The sequence below is a fragment of the Dryobates pubescens genome, chromosome Z (assembly GCF_014839835.1).
Source record: "Dryobates pubescens isolate bDryPub1 chromosome Z, bDryPub1.pri, whole genome shotgun sequence".
NCBI lineage: Eukaryota > Metazoa > Chordata > Aves > Piciformes > Picidae > Dryobates > Dryobates pubescens.
In genome coordinates this window covers 76,541,055-76,559,970 of record NC_071657.1, presented here as the reverse complement: position 1 = coordinate 76,559,970, position 18,916 = coordinate 76,541,055, and the positions used below count along the sequence as shown (strand labels likewise).

Below are 18,916 nucleotides of genomic sequence, written 5' to 3'. Positions count from 1 at the left end.
TCTCTCCTCATGGTCAGGTGTAATCTCCTGGGTTCCCGTTTGTGCCCTTTGCCTCTTTTCCCGCCCCTGGGCACCACTGACAAGAGTCTGGCACCAGCCTCTTGCCCCCCACAAGCCTTTCAGCACTTGCTGAGCATTGAGAAGATCTGCAGATCTCAGGTTGCTCTTCTGCAGGCTCAAAGGCCTCCTTTAGCAGGGTTGTTGGACTACATGATCCCCAGAGGTCCCTTCCAACCTCCACTATGCTGGGATTCTGCAATTTCTGTTCCAAAATACACCATCCACACCTTAACAATGCTTTGGTGTCAGATGTCTCAGAGATCCATGGGACTCAAAGCAGCTGCTGTGTCCCACCAGAAAGGTCAAGCTGTCCCACCTTGTGTAGGATCAATGTCTCTCCATATCCTAGCACCAGGGTGTTTTGTGGGCTGTTCATAATGTTTTCCTCAAGCTTGCACCTGCACCTCTGACTCCATTAGTGGGGCAGGGTCTAAGGTTAGAAATACAAGGGGTGAGGGTGAAAGGGACTGGCAGCTTCACGGGGTTGTTTGGTCCAGGAGCGCAGGTCTGTAAGCCAAAGCCATTCATTTCTGAAGTTCACACAAAGGTTACAGGGAAAGGGGAAAAAAATAAACAGAAAACATCAGCAGCACAGCTGTTGTTGAGCTCAGGAAAGCTTCCTTTCAAGCCTGGTGTGAACCTTAACTCCCTTTCCATGAAGGAAGCTGTTTTGTTCCTGCAGTTAGCCCAGGTCCTTTGCTCCAAGGTTAGGAGCAGGCAGATTCAGGATGGGCTCAGCAGAGTAAAGTTTGTCTGTGCTTCAGGTGTTTCATGAGTTCAATCAGTAGTTTAGAAAGGAATTTAGTTAAACTGAGGTAACCTCCCAACAGGGCATTTGTCCTGGTGTAAGATTTCTTCTGGTGCAGATTAAAAGGACTTTTGCATGACTGTAAATGTGTGCATATGGATGGAACTGATTTACCACTATATATGTTTTTAAGTATGTTGAAAACTGATGTGCTGCAGTGTTGCATCTCTCCCGAAGTGTGCAGAAGCCTTCAGATTGTTGAGGTCTGGTGAGTGGACTTATCTGTCCAAGTGCTGGAGATATGACCAGGGCCTTGTCTTTACAAGAGGACAGACGAGGAGGTTTTTAAGGCCAGGCTGGATGTGGCTCTGGGAAACCTGATCTAGTGTGAGGGGTTGGAACTAGATGATCCTTGGGGTCCCTTACAACCCTGATAATTTTGTGATTGAGGCTCCCAGGGATGAGAGCTGTGGACAGTACCTGGTCATCGTCCAGTTACCTGATGACTTTCAATCAGGCTTTGAGCAACCTGGTCTAGTGGAAGGTGTCCCTGCAGGGGAGTTGGGACAGGATGATCTGTAAGGTCCCCTCCAAACCAAACCATTCTAGGAATCTATGAAACTAGTGGTAAGATACAGCCAGACTCCTTGTGGTAGGGAGTTGCTGAGCAGGACTTGCCCTGGGGAAGCTGTGATGGTGAAATAAAGACATAGAAAAGTTATCCTGGTATTTTTCATCCCTGAAGAGGAGTTTGGAGGAAAAGGAGCAGAAGTAAAGCTCACAGTTGCTTTTAGTTTTAAGCATTGCTTATGAACCTCGCAAGATCAGAGGGTCATGGGGAATATCTTGCTAGTGATGTGTAATGGTTTGGAAATAAACACCAGGGGTGGCTCCAGCTGCCTTTGATCTGACTAAATGGCTATTATGTATATTCTGTTTAGCTTATTTTAAAATTAGGCAAAGAGCATACAGGAATCAGCTCTGTGTGCTAGATGCTTGAACTTCCAACTGTGTGTTCAGGACCAAACAAAAGGCAAGTGGTTCTCTTTCAAGGAGCTTATCATTTGGTAGATAGATAACACACAAAAAAAAGCAGGCATGAAATGCTGTGGGAGAGAGGGACTGGCTCTTCTGCCTTATCCAGTCTTTTTCACGTTTTGAATTTTTGATTGATGAGGGCCAGAATTTGCAGATTTCACAGAGTGTCTTTTGCCATCTACGATATCTGTGAATTTGTGGGGTTTGGAGTTTGGGTTTGGTTTGGGGTTTTTTTGGTGGTTTGGTTTTTTTGTGTGTTTGGTGGTGTCTCTTTTAAGTGGGACTTCTTAAGTTGAAAATTATGAGCTCTCAGCTTAAAAAGATGGGCAACTAGCTAAACCCACAGCAGGACTTCTTTGCAAAGCACAGCAGCAACTTCGGAGAGTGAGTGCAGAATTTTAGCGGTCATCTCTTGTGCTTTAGGGCAGGGGTGGCTGGCTGAGTGTTCTTCATGGTTCTGGGCATCCTGATGAGCAATCTGGAGGTCCCATGCTCACAGGGCAAACAGCTGCTCTTTCTTCAGATCCTACCCGGTGGACCACAGACATTTCACTACAGCAGCTCTGCCAGCTGGCTCCTCCTGTGGTGAGAGGGGAGGGTTGCTCAGTGCTCTCCATGCCATCCCAGTTTATCCAGTGGTGTACCCTGGTTTCAAGAATGAACCAGTGTGGCTTGGCTGATAGCAACAGAAAAATCTTGGTCTGGCAGCCTGGGTGAAACCACCAGAAGCAGAAACTGATGCAAAATTTTCAGGACAATTTCTCCATTTCATAACAAATGTGCTGCTCTTCATGTACCAGAGTCTCTCTTTGAAGCTTGCTGAGTAGGAGAATTCAGGTTATTTCACCAAAGAAGGACTGCCTGTGATAAATTAGTAGCTTCCTACCTGGGAAACTGGGGTTTTTGAGTGCTTTTGTACAACATCCGTTGTCCTGACACAGAAGCATGACAGCACTCATTACCCTAAAGAAATGGCACTCCTCATTCTTCTGTTGACTCATCACTACCTGGCATCACTTCTCTGACTAATGTCATAAGCAATGGAAGATGATTTGTGGTATCTGACGAGCAGTCTCATGCTGAGGGTGATGGCAGAGCAAGAAGCACATAGGTCTTCTGGAGCTTTACTTAGCGATAAATGTCCTGAGCAAGCTGATGACCAGGTTAATCCAAGATCAGCAGAAGGGATGAGTGGATGACTTCATGACAGTGAGAGGATGACTTCATGACAGTGAGACAGCATAGAATCATAGAATTGTTAGGGTTGGAAGGGACCTCAAGCATCACCCAGTTCCAACACCTCACACTAGATCAGGTTGCTCAGAGCCACATCCAGCCTTCTACAACCTCCCTGGGCAACCAGTGTCTCACCACCCTCATGGTGAAGAACTTCTTCCTAACATCCAATCTGAATCTACCCATTTCTATTTCTAGCCCAGTTCCCTCCCTGTTTCCATGTCCAGGGTTGCTGAGGTGGAAGTTGTGTGTCGTGGCAGTGCTGTGGCGCTTTCCAGGCCTGATGCAGAGCAGGTGCACACCTGGTATTCTCCAGAGCTTGGAGGGCCTGGGCCTCATTTGCCAACACAGCTGTGCCTGGTGGTTACAGTTGATGAGACTCTGTTCTGAACTCTGAACTGAAAGATCTCAAGACCCTCCTGTATGCATTCCTGTGTGACCTCCCTGGGGTGATCCTTCTCTGGCAGGGGGGTTGGACTGGGTGATCTTCAGAGTCCCTTCCATTCTATGATTCTATGTGTCATATTAGATAAGTTATACATTCTCCAGGCTGCTTCACAAAGCCCTTCTTCAGGAAAAATTTCCTCTACTATGGAACCTTTTTGGGCTTGCTACTACTTCCCTATCTAAAGTGGGTGGAAAACCTTGGCCAGTCCTGATAAAAAAAGCCTTCTATTTCTCCATCTATTTTATTATTTTTATCAGAGTTTGAAGACATCTTGCAAAAGTTTATCAATATTTAAAGAGCAGCAGGGCAAGAGGATAGGGCCAGACTCTTCTCAGTGATGCCCAGTGACAGGAAAAGGGGCAGTGGGCACAAACTGGAACCCAGGAGGTTCCATCTGAACAGAAGGAGAAATTTCTTTGGCATGAGGGTGCTGGAGGCCTGGAGCAGTCTGCCCAGAGAGCTTGTGGAGTCCCCTTGTGTGGAGAGATTCCAAACCCAGCTGGCCATTGTGATCCTGGGCAAGCTGCTGTGGCTGCTGCTGCTGGTGGGGTGGACTGGATGATCTCCAGAGGTCCCTTCCAACCCCAGCATCCTGGGGTTCTGTGATTCTATCCTCTTGTGGTCTGCTTGTTGTAATTTGGCTTTCTGCCACACATGCATGTGGGTTTTGGTGAAGGGGCATGCATGTGGCAGTTGCATAGTAATGGGAAAGAAGAGGGAAGGTGCTCCTCCTCTCATTTGGATGCCTGCAACAATAAATCACGTTTTGCCATTGCCTAGCAAGAAAGAGAATTATCTGTATGAGTTTGTGTGACCCCAAAAGTTTCAGTTTACATACCCTCTTGCTCAGAGACCTTGCCTGTGGAGAGACTTTTCCTTCCTGAAGTTACTCAGAGGTTGCAGGAGTTGAAGCTGAGGCTTCAAAGGACAGGAAGAGTCAGTGTTGTCTTATCCCCTGGCTGAAATGGAAATCCAGCTGCCTGTGTTTAAATAACAACAGTGTTAAGCTCTGTGTCCATCTGCGAGGTGCTGAGCTTCACACTCAGCTTTTATCATTTTCTGTGGGCTTGGATTTGTTTTGGGGCTTTGTTTTTGTGTTTTTTTTTTTCCCAAGTTTGGCCTGTCAATAAAAACTAATACACAGGCTGACATCTCTGTGTATTGATAAAACAAGGGCAACCTCTTAAAGGCTTGGTCCATGTGCCCCAATGTGCAAAGGTCTGTGAAAGTTTTGCTTTTCTGGATGTTCAGTCAGAGCATTTCTCTGTGTTTCTCTAGGTACCAAATAAAGTACTCTGGGTCTGAAATAAAATATTCTGGGTATAAAATAAAATGCTGTAGGTATAAACCAAAACACTCTAGGCATAAAACAAAGTGCAAGGACCCTGATTTCTATCCCTGAAAAATCCACCAGTGTGAGATTTGCATAAAGCCGTAATAAAAGTTTGCCGTGTACCATTCCAAGTGAAGCAATGTGGAAGTAAAGCCATTTTACCCCGTTGTGTTTGATACTTAACATGTAAGAACAGTTATTTACCTGATTGTTTCACATTCATTTCACTAATAAGATTGTTCTCTTATAGACATGAGTTGTGGATTTACACATTTATTAAAACATGGGGAAAAATTACTTCCATAACTTACTCTGGGCCACGTTTTTCATTAGATATGAATCATTACCTTCCTGATGGTAAAATATCAAAACAAGACTCCAACCCTTTGTATCAGTTCATTTTCAAGCCCTGTGTGCAATAATAGTTCTGTTACACACTGCCTTTCAGGAGCAGTTTATTTCAACTAGTTTGTCATCACAAAGATTTAAGAACGCCGTGTTTTGTTTAACTTTATCTGAGTATATAAAACACCAAGAACCTACAGATTCTGATTCAGGGGCTTTGAGAACTTTTATCCTACACAATACAAAAGAGGAGCCCAACATAAATCATTAGTTTTATTCATCCATTCCTTGTGCTCAGAAAGCCAGCCAGAGCCTGGGCTGCATCAAGAGAAGCATAGCCAACAGGCTGAGGGAGGTGATTCTCCCCCTTTACTCCACTCTGGTGAGAGCCCACCTGGAGTACCATGTCCAGTTCTGGAGCCTCTGTTACAAGAAGGATCTGGAGGTGCTGGATTGTGTCTGGAGAGGGGCCATGGGGATGATCAGAGGGCTGGAGCACCTCTGTTGTGGAGACAGACTGAGGGATCTGGGGCTGTTCAGTCTGGAGAAGAGAAGGCTCTGAGGAGACCTTCTTGTGGCCTTCCAGTATCTGATGGGGGCTACAAGAAAGCTGGGGAGGGACTTTTTAGGGTGTCAGGTAGTGATAGGACTGGGAGGAATGTAGCAAAACTAGAAGTGGCTCAATTCATATTGGATATTAGGAAGAAATTCCCCATGAGGGTGGTGAGACACTGGCACAGGTTGCCCAGGGAGGTGGTGGAAGCCTCATTTCTGAGGATTTTTAAGGCCAGTCTGGATGTGACTCTGAGCAGCCTGATGTGCTGTGAGGTGTCCCTGCCCATGGCAGGGGGGTTGGAACTGGCTGATCCTTGAGGTCCCTTCCAACCCTGACAATTCTGTGATTCTGTAGTGTAATGGGTTGGGGCAGATCCCCTCCCCACCACAGGCAGAAATAACGACTCAGACAAACGGATTGCAAAAGTGATGAAAGTTTAAATAGAAAGCAGTGAATGTTACAGAAAACCCAAAGCGCAGTGACAAAGAAAGATCCCATCCCCACCTGAGGGTGCATGCAAAACCCCCAGGGCTCCTTCTTCCCCCTCCCTCTGCTGGGCTAGTCTCAGCTGGCCAGGCCTGAGACTGCCCATCCCCCTGTGGCCTTGGGCCCAATCAGGCCCATGGCCGGGAGATCTCTCCCCCAGTTACCAAGTCTCGGAGAGGGAAGGAAAGAGGAAGTGCCAGACTCCGCACTGGATCTTATAGTGGTGCAAAGAATTATGGTAGGAAATACACAATTTCCTGTGTCCATCCCTCTGGGCTGGACTTCTGGACACAGGAAGTGAATGCACCAGGGGGGCACCCAGCTCAAACTACAACATGTAGTTAGTTAAGTACAGCAAAACTGGTCTACTGCCATTTAAAAGATGTTCAGCTCCAAGCTGCTCTGAGAAGAACTTTTTCCTTGGTGTCAAAAGGGCTTATTTCTCTCCAGCCCCACTTCCTAAATGATCTGAAATCACCCAGAGAAACAACCTCAGAAATGTTGACCAGGTTCAAAGCCCCGGGGCTGAAAGCGGTGTCGGTGCAGAGCCTGACTGAGGAGCAGATGAATGTCTCTGCCCTGGAGCAGTCGCATCCCTCAGATGGAGTGGACCAGATGGCCGAGGTTGGTAGCAGCATCAACAACCCAGCTTCTTTCCTTCTTTCTGCTGCCACCCTTTCACAGGAGCCTATACAAGCTGCAAGCTACCACGGTGAGTCTGACAGGAGGCAACTGGAGGAGTCATCGTAGCTCAATCATCTCTCTGCACTCTAAGACCCTGCTCCTCCCTAGTCTGGAGCTTCCCGCAGCTCCCATCAACAAGCAACAAAACTGGTGGGGTTTCACAGAATCACAGAATTTCAGGGGCTGGAAGTGACCTGAAAAGCTCATCCAGTCCAACCCCCCTGCCAGAGCAGGATCACCTACACCAGATTACACAGGAATGCATCCAGGCAAGTTTTGAGTATCTCCAGAGAGGGAGACTCCACAGCCTCTCTGGGCAGCCTGTTCCAGTGCTCTCTTACTCTCACCGTGAAAATTTTTTCCTCGTATTTACGTGAAACTTCCTATGCCTATGTGAAAATTCCTATGTTTGAAACCTCAGCAAATAATTTGCTCACAGAGAGGAGGTCTCTGGCAGCACTTTGGCATCTCGCTGCAGTATGATGGGCTGGGTTGGCCACCAGGTGAGTGCCAGAGGCCTTCTCCCTTCACAAAGGAAACAGAAAGGGAAAGAAAGGAATAAGGTTTGGGAAAGGAACTAAACCAGCTGGAATGGAAAGAAGAACAGTCCCCTGAAATGGAAATTAAGAGATGCAAACCATTATGGAACCCAGACCCTGATGGCAGTGATGGCACCGTTGGCACCACTGATGTGGGGGTCAGGCAATGGGGAAGTCCCGGACAGGACAGCAGCAGGTGTGAACCAGATTAAGGAGCTGGATTCTGGAACTGGATTCAGGAACACATGGATTGGGTTGGAGGGCAGAAGGGACAGCGTCCTCCTGGGATGACAGCCAGGAGAGAAGAGACTTGACCCTGGTGATTCCTCAGCTTTTTCTGGCAGGTGCCATCCATGGGCTGCAATCCCTTGTTGGGTAGTTGAAGGTCACTTGTCCTGTCTGCTCCTCCCCACAGCCTCCACCTCTGCCTGCCCTGCACGGTGAGGCAGAAGCTGTGGCAGTGTCCTTGGTGTGCTCAGAAGCAAGTCCAAGCCAGAGCCTTTCTTCACCCAGCCCTTGGCAGGATCTCTCTCCACCAGCTAGAAGTAGCCCCTGACTGCAAACCTGCCCTGAGCTGCAGAAAGTGCCTCAGTGGGCAGAGCCTGAGCTGGGAACTGAGTAGCACTGAGCAGAATTAGTTTTGGTCCAGCTCAAACCAGGGCAGTCAGCTGTGTGTCACCATCAACTGTGCACCAACTACTGCTCTTAAATGCTGCTACACTGGCCTTGATGGGTGCAAGATCAGGCTGAAAGTCTGACACACTACCTGTTCAAACAAGGAAGTGTCTTCTGAATTATGATTGTGATTTGCCCATGTCTGGAGCTGACTAGGGCTGTGTAGGTCTTCATGGAAATGGAGCCCGGGCTGACAACTCTGGGGCAAGAGGCTGAGAACACTCCCAGTTTCAAACACAGACACCTCTGCTTCCTAGTTCACATAGTTCTTGGCCTTTCTTGATGGTGCAGCACTGTAAGCATTCAGTCATGGGCCTACCTGATTCCAGTTAAGGTACTTTACCGATAGTTTTCATAGATCCATAGAATGATTTGGGTTGGAAGGGACCTTTCAAGCAAGGATATCTGCAACTAGGGCAGGTTGCTCAGAGTGCCAAACAACCTGACCTGGAATGGTTTGGGTTTGTTGGTTTGATTTGATTTTATTTGATTTGGTTTGGTTTATTTTATTTTCATATAATTATAGAATTATTTGGGTTGGAAAAGATCTCTAAGATGACAGTATCACAGTATATTAGAGGTTGGAAGGGACCTCCAGAGATCATCCAGTCTAACCCCACTGCCAGAGCAGGATCACTTAGGGTAGTCTGCACAGGAATGCATCCAGGTGGGTTTTGAAAGTCTCCAGAGAAGGAGAGTCCACCACCTCCCTGGACAGCCTATTCCAGTGTTCTGTGACCCTCACTGTAAAGCAGTTTCTCCTCATGTTGAGGTGAAACCTTCTATGTTCAAACTTGAACCTGTTGTTTCTTGCCTTGTTGCTGTGCACCAGCCGAAAGAGCTTGGCCCCCTCCACCCACCCCTCAGTTATTTATACACAGTGATGAGATCCCCTCTCAGTCTTCTCCAGACTAAAAGATCATTTATTCCAACCATCAGTCTAAGACCATTGTTCATTGAACTATTTAATTTGTTGGGTTGTTTGTTTTTTTTAGTTTAGTTTAGAAGGTTTTTTTAATCTATTTTTGTTTTATTTCATTTAATTTAATTTAGTTTTATTTTATTATCTCATTTCCAACTAGCCATGGCACCCAAACAGCCATCCAGTGCTTCAGAAATCCAGGTGAATTAAGAAGAAGCAAAGCTGTGACCTACAGCATAAGGTTTTACTGGCAAAGATCTATCAGCTAAAAAGCTTGACAAAATCTTTCTCCACCCCAGCCAAGACAACTATGTTAGCAAAACCTCTAGAGCAGGTTTTGAGTAGCTATTCCAACAGAGGAATGCTCTTGCTGGCTGAGCTCATGTCATTTGGAGAGGTGATGCAGCCTCCTGCCAGAAAAAAACCCTCTTGCATCTCTATTAAGAGGATGCTGCTGACACAGACACATGGTAAAGCCAGAGCAGCAAAGGATCTTCTGCTGTGCTGAAGGTTGCTCTCATAACATCTTTTTCACTACCCAAGTCCAAGCTAACTGTGGATTCAAAATTAACACCATAACACCACGTGAATCTTTCAGAAACAGGATTTTCCTCTGGCTCATGTGCTGTGGTGGACATGCCCAAACTACCTTCAAACATCTTGGCTTGAGCATCAGATGCTCTTCAGCATTAGCTGTGCCAAATACTGCACATGCTAATTCAGACCACTTCCTGGCAGCATAAATTGGCCCTCATGAAGCTCCACATTCCTAAGATCAAACCATTTCTGAGCTTGTCTGTTAAAGGCAAGCCAGCATCTCCCTGCTGCAGTCAGCAGCACAGGAGCATTAACCTGATCAAGCTTCACTTCCTTTTCCTGGGTGAGATAGGTGAAAGCTGCTGACTCTTCAAAATTTTTATTCTAATCTCAGTGAGATGTACAGAGATGTCCCCAGCTCAGATCTCCAGTTTTGGAGCAGCAGACTCCTGCTCTCAGCAGGGGATACCAACTGGCTGACTCCAACCAGACCCAGGGGCTCCAAATCTCCTTTCCTCGCTATGACGATTCTCCAGCAGCCCAAAGGCAAATATTTCTGCAGCCTTAGCTGCTGAAATATCTTGAGATGCATTTAAAAAAAAAAAAGGGATTTTGTTTGCTTTAGGTGAATCACAGAATCACAGAACTGGTTTGTCTGGAAGAGACCTTTAAGAGCCTCAAGGCCAACCATTAATCTATCACTGGCGAGTCACCACTAAGCCACGTTCTTCAGCACCACAGCTACACACTTTTTAAACCCCTCCAGGGATGGGGACTCCACCACTTCCCTGGGCAGCCTGGACCAGGTCTTTACAACCCTTTTGGGGAAGAAATTGTTCCTCATGTCCAACCTAAACCTCCCATGGCACAACTTGTTTTGTCTTGTCCTACTGCTGTTACTAGAGAGAAGAGACCAACCTCCACCTCACTCCAGCCTCCTTTCAGGGGGTTGTGGAGAGCAAGAAGGTCAACCTCCACTTGAGCTTTTTGTCTAACACACATTCTTGGTCTACAAGGAAATTAGCTGCAGAATGCCAACACTGTGCTCCGGTGTGCCTCTTCCCCCAGCGTGCTTTGGTTTGGGCTGTTGTTTGTGAGATGTTGCAGGTCCATTCAAAGATTTTTACCCACATGGCATCATACCACTTCATGCTACATGATAGGCCTACTATTCAACTGTTAGGCTCTGTTCTTACTAGACTGGGAGGTTGGGAAGCAAGATGAGCCAGCATCCCTACTCACAGGTTCAGTTTTGGGCCCGTCACTCCAAGAAGGACACTGAGGGGCTTGAGCATGTCCAGAGAAAGGCAACAAAGCTGGTGAAGAGTCTGGAGAGCAGGGCTGGTGAGGAGCAATTAAGGGACCTGGGGTTGTTTAGTCTGAAGAAGAGGAAGCTGAAGGGAGACCTCATTGCTCTCCACAACTCCCTGAAAAATGGTTACAATGAAGTAGAGGGTGGTCTATTCTCCCTAGTGTCAGGTGATAGAAGGAAAGGAAATGGCCTGAAATTGTGCAAGGGGAGGTTTAGGTTGGAGATAAGGAACAATTTCTTTGTTGCAAGAGTGGTCAGGCATTGGAACAGTCTGCCCAGGGAGGTATTCAAGAAACTTGTGGCCATGGCACATGGGAACATGGTTTAATGCCAGTGGTGGTGTTGGGTTGAAGGCTGGAATTGATGATCTTAGAGGCCTTTTTCAACCCAAACAGTTCTTTAAGTTATTAGAGGTCCTCAAAGGCTTTTCTCCTGTAAGTTCTCTGCCATAAGACACTAGGGACAAGAAAGCAGCAGAACTGCATTATTAAGTTTAAAGTTTTAATATAAAAGCCAAAGCCTGAGGCCTTTATACTGTGATCTGTGAGCTGCATTTGCACTCTTCACAAAATATTGCCAGTGGAACTTTGTGTACAGGGAGGATTTTGTTGGGTGCTTTTTGGTTGGTTTGGTTTTTTTTTGCTGAGCTACATATGAGGCAGATGGCCCCTGTGCTCTTCTTAATCTTGAGTGATTTTAAAATTAAATGCTTTTCTAATCATTCTTGGGTTTAGGAACCCAGACCCACCCAGTGTAAAGTATGTGTGGAAGTTTCCAGAAGTTCTGCAACAAAACTGGTTTGTTGTATGAGCTGTGACAAGCATGTTGGCAGATGACACCAAGTTGGGTGGGAGTGTTGATCTGCTTGAAGTGGGGGAGGCTCTACAGAGGGATCTAGTCAGGCTGCATCAATGGGCTGACATGAACGGCATGAGGCTGAAGAAGTCCAAGTGCTGGGTCCTGCACTAGATTCACAGCTACCCCATGAATGCTTCAGGCTTGGGGTAGAATGGCCGAAAACTGCCCAGCAGAAAAGGGCCTGGGAGTGCTGGGTGACAACTGTCTAAACATGTGTGAGGATGTGGCCAGGCGGCCAAGAAGGCCACCAGTATCCTGGCCTGGATCAGCAATAGTGTGACCAGTAGGGCCAGGGTCATGTCTCTATACTCAACACTGGTGAGGACACACCATGAGTGTGTTCAATTTTGGGCCCCTCACTCCATGAAGGACATTGAAGGGGCTGGAGTGTGTCCAGAGAAGGGCAAAGAAGCTGGTGAAGGGTCTGAAGAACAGGGCTGGTGAGAAGCAGCTGATGGAACTGGTGTGGTTAGGTCTGAAGAAAAGTAGGCTGAGAGGAGACCTCATTGGTCTCTACAACTCCATGAGAGGAGTTTGCAGTGAGGTTTGTGTTGTTGTCTTCTCCCAAGGAACAAGAAATAGGATGAGAGGAAAGCCTTCAAGTTTTGCCAGAGGAGGTTTAGGATGGACACAAAAGAACAATTTCTTCCCCTAATGGACTGTCAAGAGCTGGCCCAGCCTACCCAGGGCAGTGGTGGAGTCCCCACCCCTGGAGGGAATGCAAAGTAGTGTCGATGTGGTGCTGAGGGACATGGTTTAGCAGTGACCTGGTGGTGCTGGGTTTGACTCAATGATCTTAGAGGTTTCTTCCAACCTTTATGATTTTATGATGCCAAGTCCTAGGCTCCAGATGGCCTATAGCAATCTGCTCTGATAACGCTCACACGTTATTATTCCTGTTGCAGTGTGTCTTGTCTCTGTAGAAAGCTGTCACAGTTGCAACACCCAGTAGATCTTTGAACAAAATAATCAGGAGGTACTTGGCTGTGGTGGTTCTGTGATTGTATCTGCAGATGTTTTCTTCTACTGTTTTAAAGCTGGTGTGTATCAGATGCTTTGTCTGCTGCAGGGATTTTATCACATTTTTGCATTCATTTAGGGAAATTTATTCTTGTTGCTAATTGAAAATGGAAACTAGTTTAACTTTGGGTTGTTTATTATCTTTGCTCTGTGCTCTTCAAGCGTAGTTCCTTGGTAATTCTAATCCCTAAAGAAGAATATTTTATGAAGACTTGAGGATCTAATTCTGTTTTAAGATGTGCAAAAAAAACCACAACCAACAAACCAACTTGAGAGTGTTTCAGAAATCCAGGAATTCTATCCAGGAAACAGTGAAAGGTCTTGTGAACCCCAGTGGCAGACACAGATATGTGCTTCATGGTGAAGAGGTGTCTTTCTCCACTGAGGAAGGACTTGAAGTGCTACCATTCAGGGACCTAGAGCATTGGGTTGGACGCGATGATCTTGAAGGTCTCTTCCAACTTGGTTTATTCTATGTATGTATGTATGTATTCTATGTATCTCTGTGAGGAGGAAAGGCTGAGTGCCCTGGGGCTGTTGAGCCTGGGGAAGAGCAGACTGACATTTGGAGATCTGATCAATGCTCAGCAAGAGCTAAAGGGCCTGAGTGGGGCAAGAGAATGGGGACAGACTCTTGTCAGTAGTGCCCAGGAACAGGACAAGGGGCAAGGGGCACAAGCTGGAACCCAGCAGGTTCCATATGAACAGGAAGAGAAACCTCTTTTGCATGAGGGTGCTGGAGGCATGGAGCAGGCTGCCCAGAGAGGTTGTGGAGTTCCTTCCCTGGAGAGATTCCAAACCCCCACTGGACCTTGTGATGCCTGGTTGCAAGTCACAGACCTGTGTTCACTGCAACCAGGCAGAAAGCATTCAGGCATCCTTCTGAAAGTCCTTGCTGTGCCAGTGGTTGAAAATGTGTTCCTTCACTTCGGAAGGGAAAACACCAATTACCTGTTAGCAGAAGTACTCAGCTCTGTCACTTAAATGAGCAAGGACTTGAAACCCCTAAAAATGCATTCCTTAAATTCATACATAATAATTACCCATTTATTGGCCAATTTAGTAAGTGTTCTACTGCTAAACTGTCTGTAAGGTCAGGTGGCAACCCTCAGTAAGTTTATATTACACAATTATCATCACTGTATAATGACAAAAGGTTGATGCTTTTATTATTATCTGTAATATGTCCACATAAGACAGCATCTTACATGTATTACATGTGCAGTATATTTAGTGTGTGTGCACTAGTTAGAATAGATGACAAAATATATATTTGGTGTATATATTTTATAGCATAGCTCTCATCAAATGAAAGCATCCATGTGCTAAATGGGGACTCAAAAGGTTTGATGCTGCAAGCATGAAAATTAGTTGCCCTCTACAACTACCTGAAGGGTGGTTGTAGCCAGGTGGGGGTTGGTCTCTTCTCCCAGGCAACCAGCACCAGAACAAGGGGACACAGTCTCAAGTTGTGTCAGGGGAGGTTTAGACTCGAGGTGAGGAAAAAGTTCTTCACTGAGCGAGTCATTCGTCATTGGAATGGGCTGCCCAGGGAGGTGGTGGAGTCGCCGTCCCTGGAGGTGTTCAAGGGGAGATTGGACGTGGCGCTTGGTGCTATGATCTAGTTGTGAGGTCTGTTGGAACAGGTTGGACTTGATGATCCTTGGGGTCTCTTCCAACCTTAGTTACTGTGATACTGTGATACTGTGAAAATCCATTAATATCGTAGAATCAGAGAATCAGTAAGGTTGGAAAAGCCCCCTAAGATGATCACATCCAACCTTCTATCCAACATCTCCATGACCACTAGACCATGTCACAAAGTGCCACATCTGCTCATTCTTCAAACACTTCCAGGGATGGGACTACACCGCTTCCCTAAGCAGCCTGCTCCAATGCCTGACCACCCTTGCAGCAAGGAATTTTTTCCTAATACCCAACCTAGATCTGCCCTGGAAGAACTTGAGGCCACTTCCTCTTGTCCTATTTCTAGTGACTTGGAAGTAGAGACTGACCCCATCTTGCTCCAGCCTCCTTTCAGGTAGCTGTAGAGAGCAATGTGGTCTTAGCCTCTTTTTCCTCAGCCTAAACCATGCCAGCTCCCTCAGCCTCTCCTCTTAAGATGTGCTCTCCAAACCCCTCATCAGCTCCATTGCCCAGTTACACTTTGGGTACCCTTTGCAGTGCTGATTCCATACACTTTATGCCTATTCTAACAATTTTGAAATGGCTAAAAATCCAGATTTCTGAGAAGGCTGAAGTTAATAGTTAAAACATGATTCTTTTAGTTTTATGATCTCGTACAACCAAATCAACCTCCATCACTTAATACTTGGGGGATTCTTCCTCTCCTGAGTTGCTTGCAATAAGGAATGAGGAAAAACGGATTGGAAAAATTAATAATCATAGAACCATAGAATGCATTAGATTGGAAGGGACCCTTGAATGTCAGCTTGTCCAATCCCACTGCAGTCAGCAGGGACATCTCATCTAGAGCAGGTTACTCAGGGTCCCATCAAGTTTGACTTTCAATATCTCTGGGGATAGGGCCTCCACCACATTTCTAAGCAACCTGTTCCAGTATTTTACTACTCACATTGTAAAGAACTTCCTCCTAACATCCAACCTAAATCTCCCCTGCTCAGTTTCAAACCATTGCCCCTTGTCGTATCCCCACAGACCCTTCTAAACAGCCCCTCCCCAGGCTTTCTGTAGGTCCTCTTCAAATACTGAAATACAGCTGTAAGGTCTTCCTGGATGGAGCCTTCCAGCCTCACAGGCTGAACAGCCCCAAATCCCTCAGCCTGTCCCCTCTAGGAAGGTGCTCCAGCCCTCTGATCACCTTTGTGGCCTCGCCTAGATCAGCTCCATTAAATCCATGTCCTTCTTTTGTTGGGGGCCCCAGAGCTGAACTCTTAAAAAAGCCCCCCAAGTGTTTACTTTCTGTTGATCTTTTAAAGAAACCTTTCATCTGCTTCCCTTGCCATTCAGCTCTGGCATGGTGCTTGGATGGTATGTGCTAGGTTTGAATGGCCATATGTACAACATCCATTTGGCTTGGAGCAATGCAATTTTGACGCAAGTCCTCCATTGTCTCTGGTTGCCTCACACTGGTTTGCATCTCTTAAAGAGGTTTTGGCGTGTGCAGGCTGAATTCCTTTCTGAACTGGAAGCCCCTGTCCAAGTGTCCTCAATCATTTCCAGAAGTGAAATGAAGTTGAAATTCCAGGGGATCAGAAGGGCGTGAGATGAACTCTGGAATAGTTGCAGAATCGGTGGTAGATGGGAAGAGAGAGGAAATCACATGCCAGAAATGGGTTGTGAGAGGGCAGGATTTTTATTTAACACTTCTGGGATCATAGAATCATAGAGGTGTTCCAGTTGGAAAAGATCTCCAAGACCTCTGACCATCAGCCCAACACCACTACTGAAATATGTCCCAATGTCCACACAGTTCATGAAGACCTCCAGGGATGGGGACTCCACCACCTCCCTGGGCAGCCAGTTCCAATGCCTGACCACTCTCGCAGCAAAGAAATTGTTCCTCATCTCCATCCCAAACTTCCCCTGGCACAATTTCAGGCCATTTGCTCTCCTATCACCTGAGAGTAAGAAAAAGAGACTAAACCCCAACCTCACTGCAACCTTCTTTCAGGGAGTTGCAGAGAGCAATGAGCCTCCTTTTCTTCAGGCTAAACAACCCCAGATCCCTCAGCAGCTCCTCCCCAGCCCTGTTCTCCAGACCCTTACCCACTTTCATTGTCCTTCTCTGTACCTGCTCCAGCCCCTCAATGTTCTTCTTGGAGTGAGAGCCCCAAAACTGAACCCAGTATTCAAGGTGTGCCCTCACCAGTGCCCAATACAGGGGCATGAGCACTTCCCATAGCATCTTTCCCTTGGAATTTGGTGCAGTACTGTATTTGTATTTGTAGAACCATGAAAATGATGATGGGAGTGGAACATCTTCCTTATGAGGAGAGACTGAGGGAGCTGAGGGCTCTGTAGATTGGAGAACAGGAGCCTGAGAGGTGACCTCATTCACGTTGATAAAGATGTGCAGGGTGAGTGACAGGAGGATGGAGCCAGGCTCTGCTGGGGTGATGCCCAATGCCAGCACAAGGGGCGGTGGTGAAAGCCGAGACATAGGACGTTCCATGGAAACATGAGGGGAAAATGTATCCCTTTTGATTATGACAGAACACTGGAACAGGCTGCCCAGAGGGGTTGTGGAGTCTCCCTTTCTGGAGATGTGCAAGACCCACCTGTGTGTTCCTGTGCGACAAGCTCTAGGTGATCCTGCTTGGGCAGGGGGGTTGGACTGGATGAGCTTTTGAGGTCCCTTCCAGCCCTTAACATTCTCTTCTAGGGCTCGGGTCCAGCCAACATGGATTTAGGAGGGGCAGGTCCTGCCTCTCCAACCTGATCTCCTTCTATGATCAGGTGACCCATGTGGTGGACGTGGGGAGGCCTGTGGATGTGGTCTACCTGGACTTCAGCAAGGCCTTTGACACCATACCCCACAGCAAACTGCTGTCTAAGCTGTCAGCTCATGGCTTGGACCGCAACACTCTGTGCTGGGTAGGAACTGGCTGGAGGGCCCAGCGCAGAGAATGGTGGTGAATGGTGCCACATCCAGCTGGCAGCCAGTCACCAGTGGCGCGCCGCAGGGATCAGTACTGGGCCCCATCCTCTTTAACATCTTCATTGATGATCTGGATGAGGGGGTTGAGTCAGTCATCAGCAAGTTTGCAGATGACACCAAGTTAGGAGCAGATGTTGGTCAGTTAGAGGGTGGAAAGGCTCTGCAGAGGGACCTTGACTGACTGGACAGATGGGCAGAGTCCCAATGGGATGGCATTTAATAAGTCCAAGTGCCAGGTGCTGCACTTTGGCCACGGCAACCCCATGCAGAGATACAGGCTGGGGTCAGAGTGGCTGGAGAGCTGCCAAACAAAGAGGGACCTGGGGGTGCTGAGCCGCCTAAATATGAGCCAGCAGTGTGCCCAGGTGGCCAAGAAGGCCAATGGCATCCTGGCCTGCATTAGGAACAGTGTGGCCAGCAGGAGCAAGGAGGTCATTGTGCCCCTGTACTCTGCACTGGTTAGGCCGCACCTTGAGTCCTGTGTCCAGTTCTGGGCCCCTCAGTTTAAGAAGGACATTGAGACACTTGAACGTGTCCAGAGAAGGGCAACAAGGCTGGGGAGAGGCCTTGAGCACAGCCCTGTGAGGAGAGGCTGAGGGAGCTGGGGTTGTTTAGCCTGGAGAAGAGGAAGCTCAGGGGAGACCTCATTGCCCTCTACAACTACCTGAAAAGTGGTTGTGGCCAGGAAGGGGTTGGTCTCTTCTCCCAGGCAACCAGCACCAGAACAAGGGGACATAGTCTCAAGCTGCACCAGCGGAAGTGTAGGCTCGAGGTGAGGAGAAAGTTCTTCACTGAGAGAGTCATTAGTCATTGGAATGTGCTGCCCAGTGAGGTGTTGGAGTCACCATCCCTGGAGGTGTTCAAGAGGAGATTGGATGTGGCACTTGGTGCCATGGTCTAGTCATGAGGTCTGTGGTGACAGGTTGGATTTGATGATCCTCGAGGTCCAACCTTGGTGATATTGTGATACTGTGATGATTCTGTGATTCTGTATCAAATAAGAGTGGCAGCTGGGTGTCTCATTAGTGATGAATGTTAATATGCTTAACAATTTTGTTGTGGTCTCTTAATTTTTAAAATCTATGGATATTCAAAGCAACTTTACAAAAGATAAACATGTTTTTATTATCAACCCATTAGATCTGAGCTATCAGTCCATTACATCTGAAGCATTTACTGAGTATTGACGCTTCTGTGGCCAAAAAGCCTAAAGGTTTCATACAATCACAGAATCATTTTGTTTGGAAGAGACCTTTTAGATCAAGTCCAGCCATTAACCCAGCACTGCCAGGTCACCACTAAACCATGTCCCTCTGCACCACACCCACAAACCCATCTTGTAGTGAGATAAATTATCCCTGATAGGAGGGTTTGCTGCTTGACCATCACCTGGGTCTGTTCTCTTTGGTTGTTATTATCAGTTAATGTCCTGTTGTAGCAGAGAGCTCAAGATGCTATGGCAGAAGTTAAGTGTCCT

At 47.1% G+C, this 18,916-nt stretch overlaps 1 protein-coding gene across 1 annotated transcript in view; it reads left to right on the top strand.

The window, feature by feature from the left end:
• Positions 1-18,916, top strand: part of FAM172A (family with sequence similarity 172 member A) — a 385,390-nt gene that overhangs the window by 247,822 nt on the left and 118,652 nt on the right. The window lies entirely within an intron of this gene.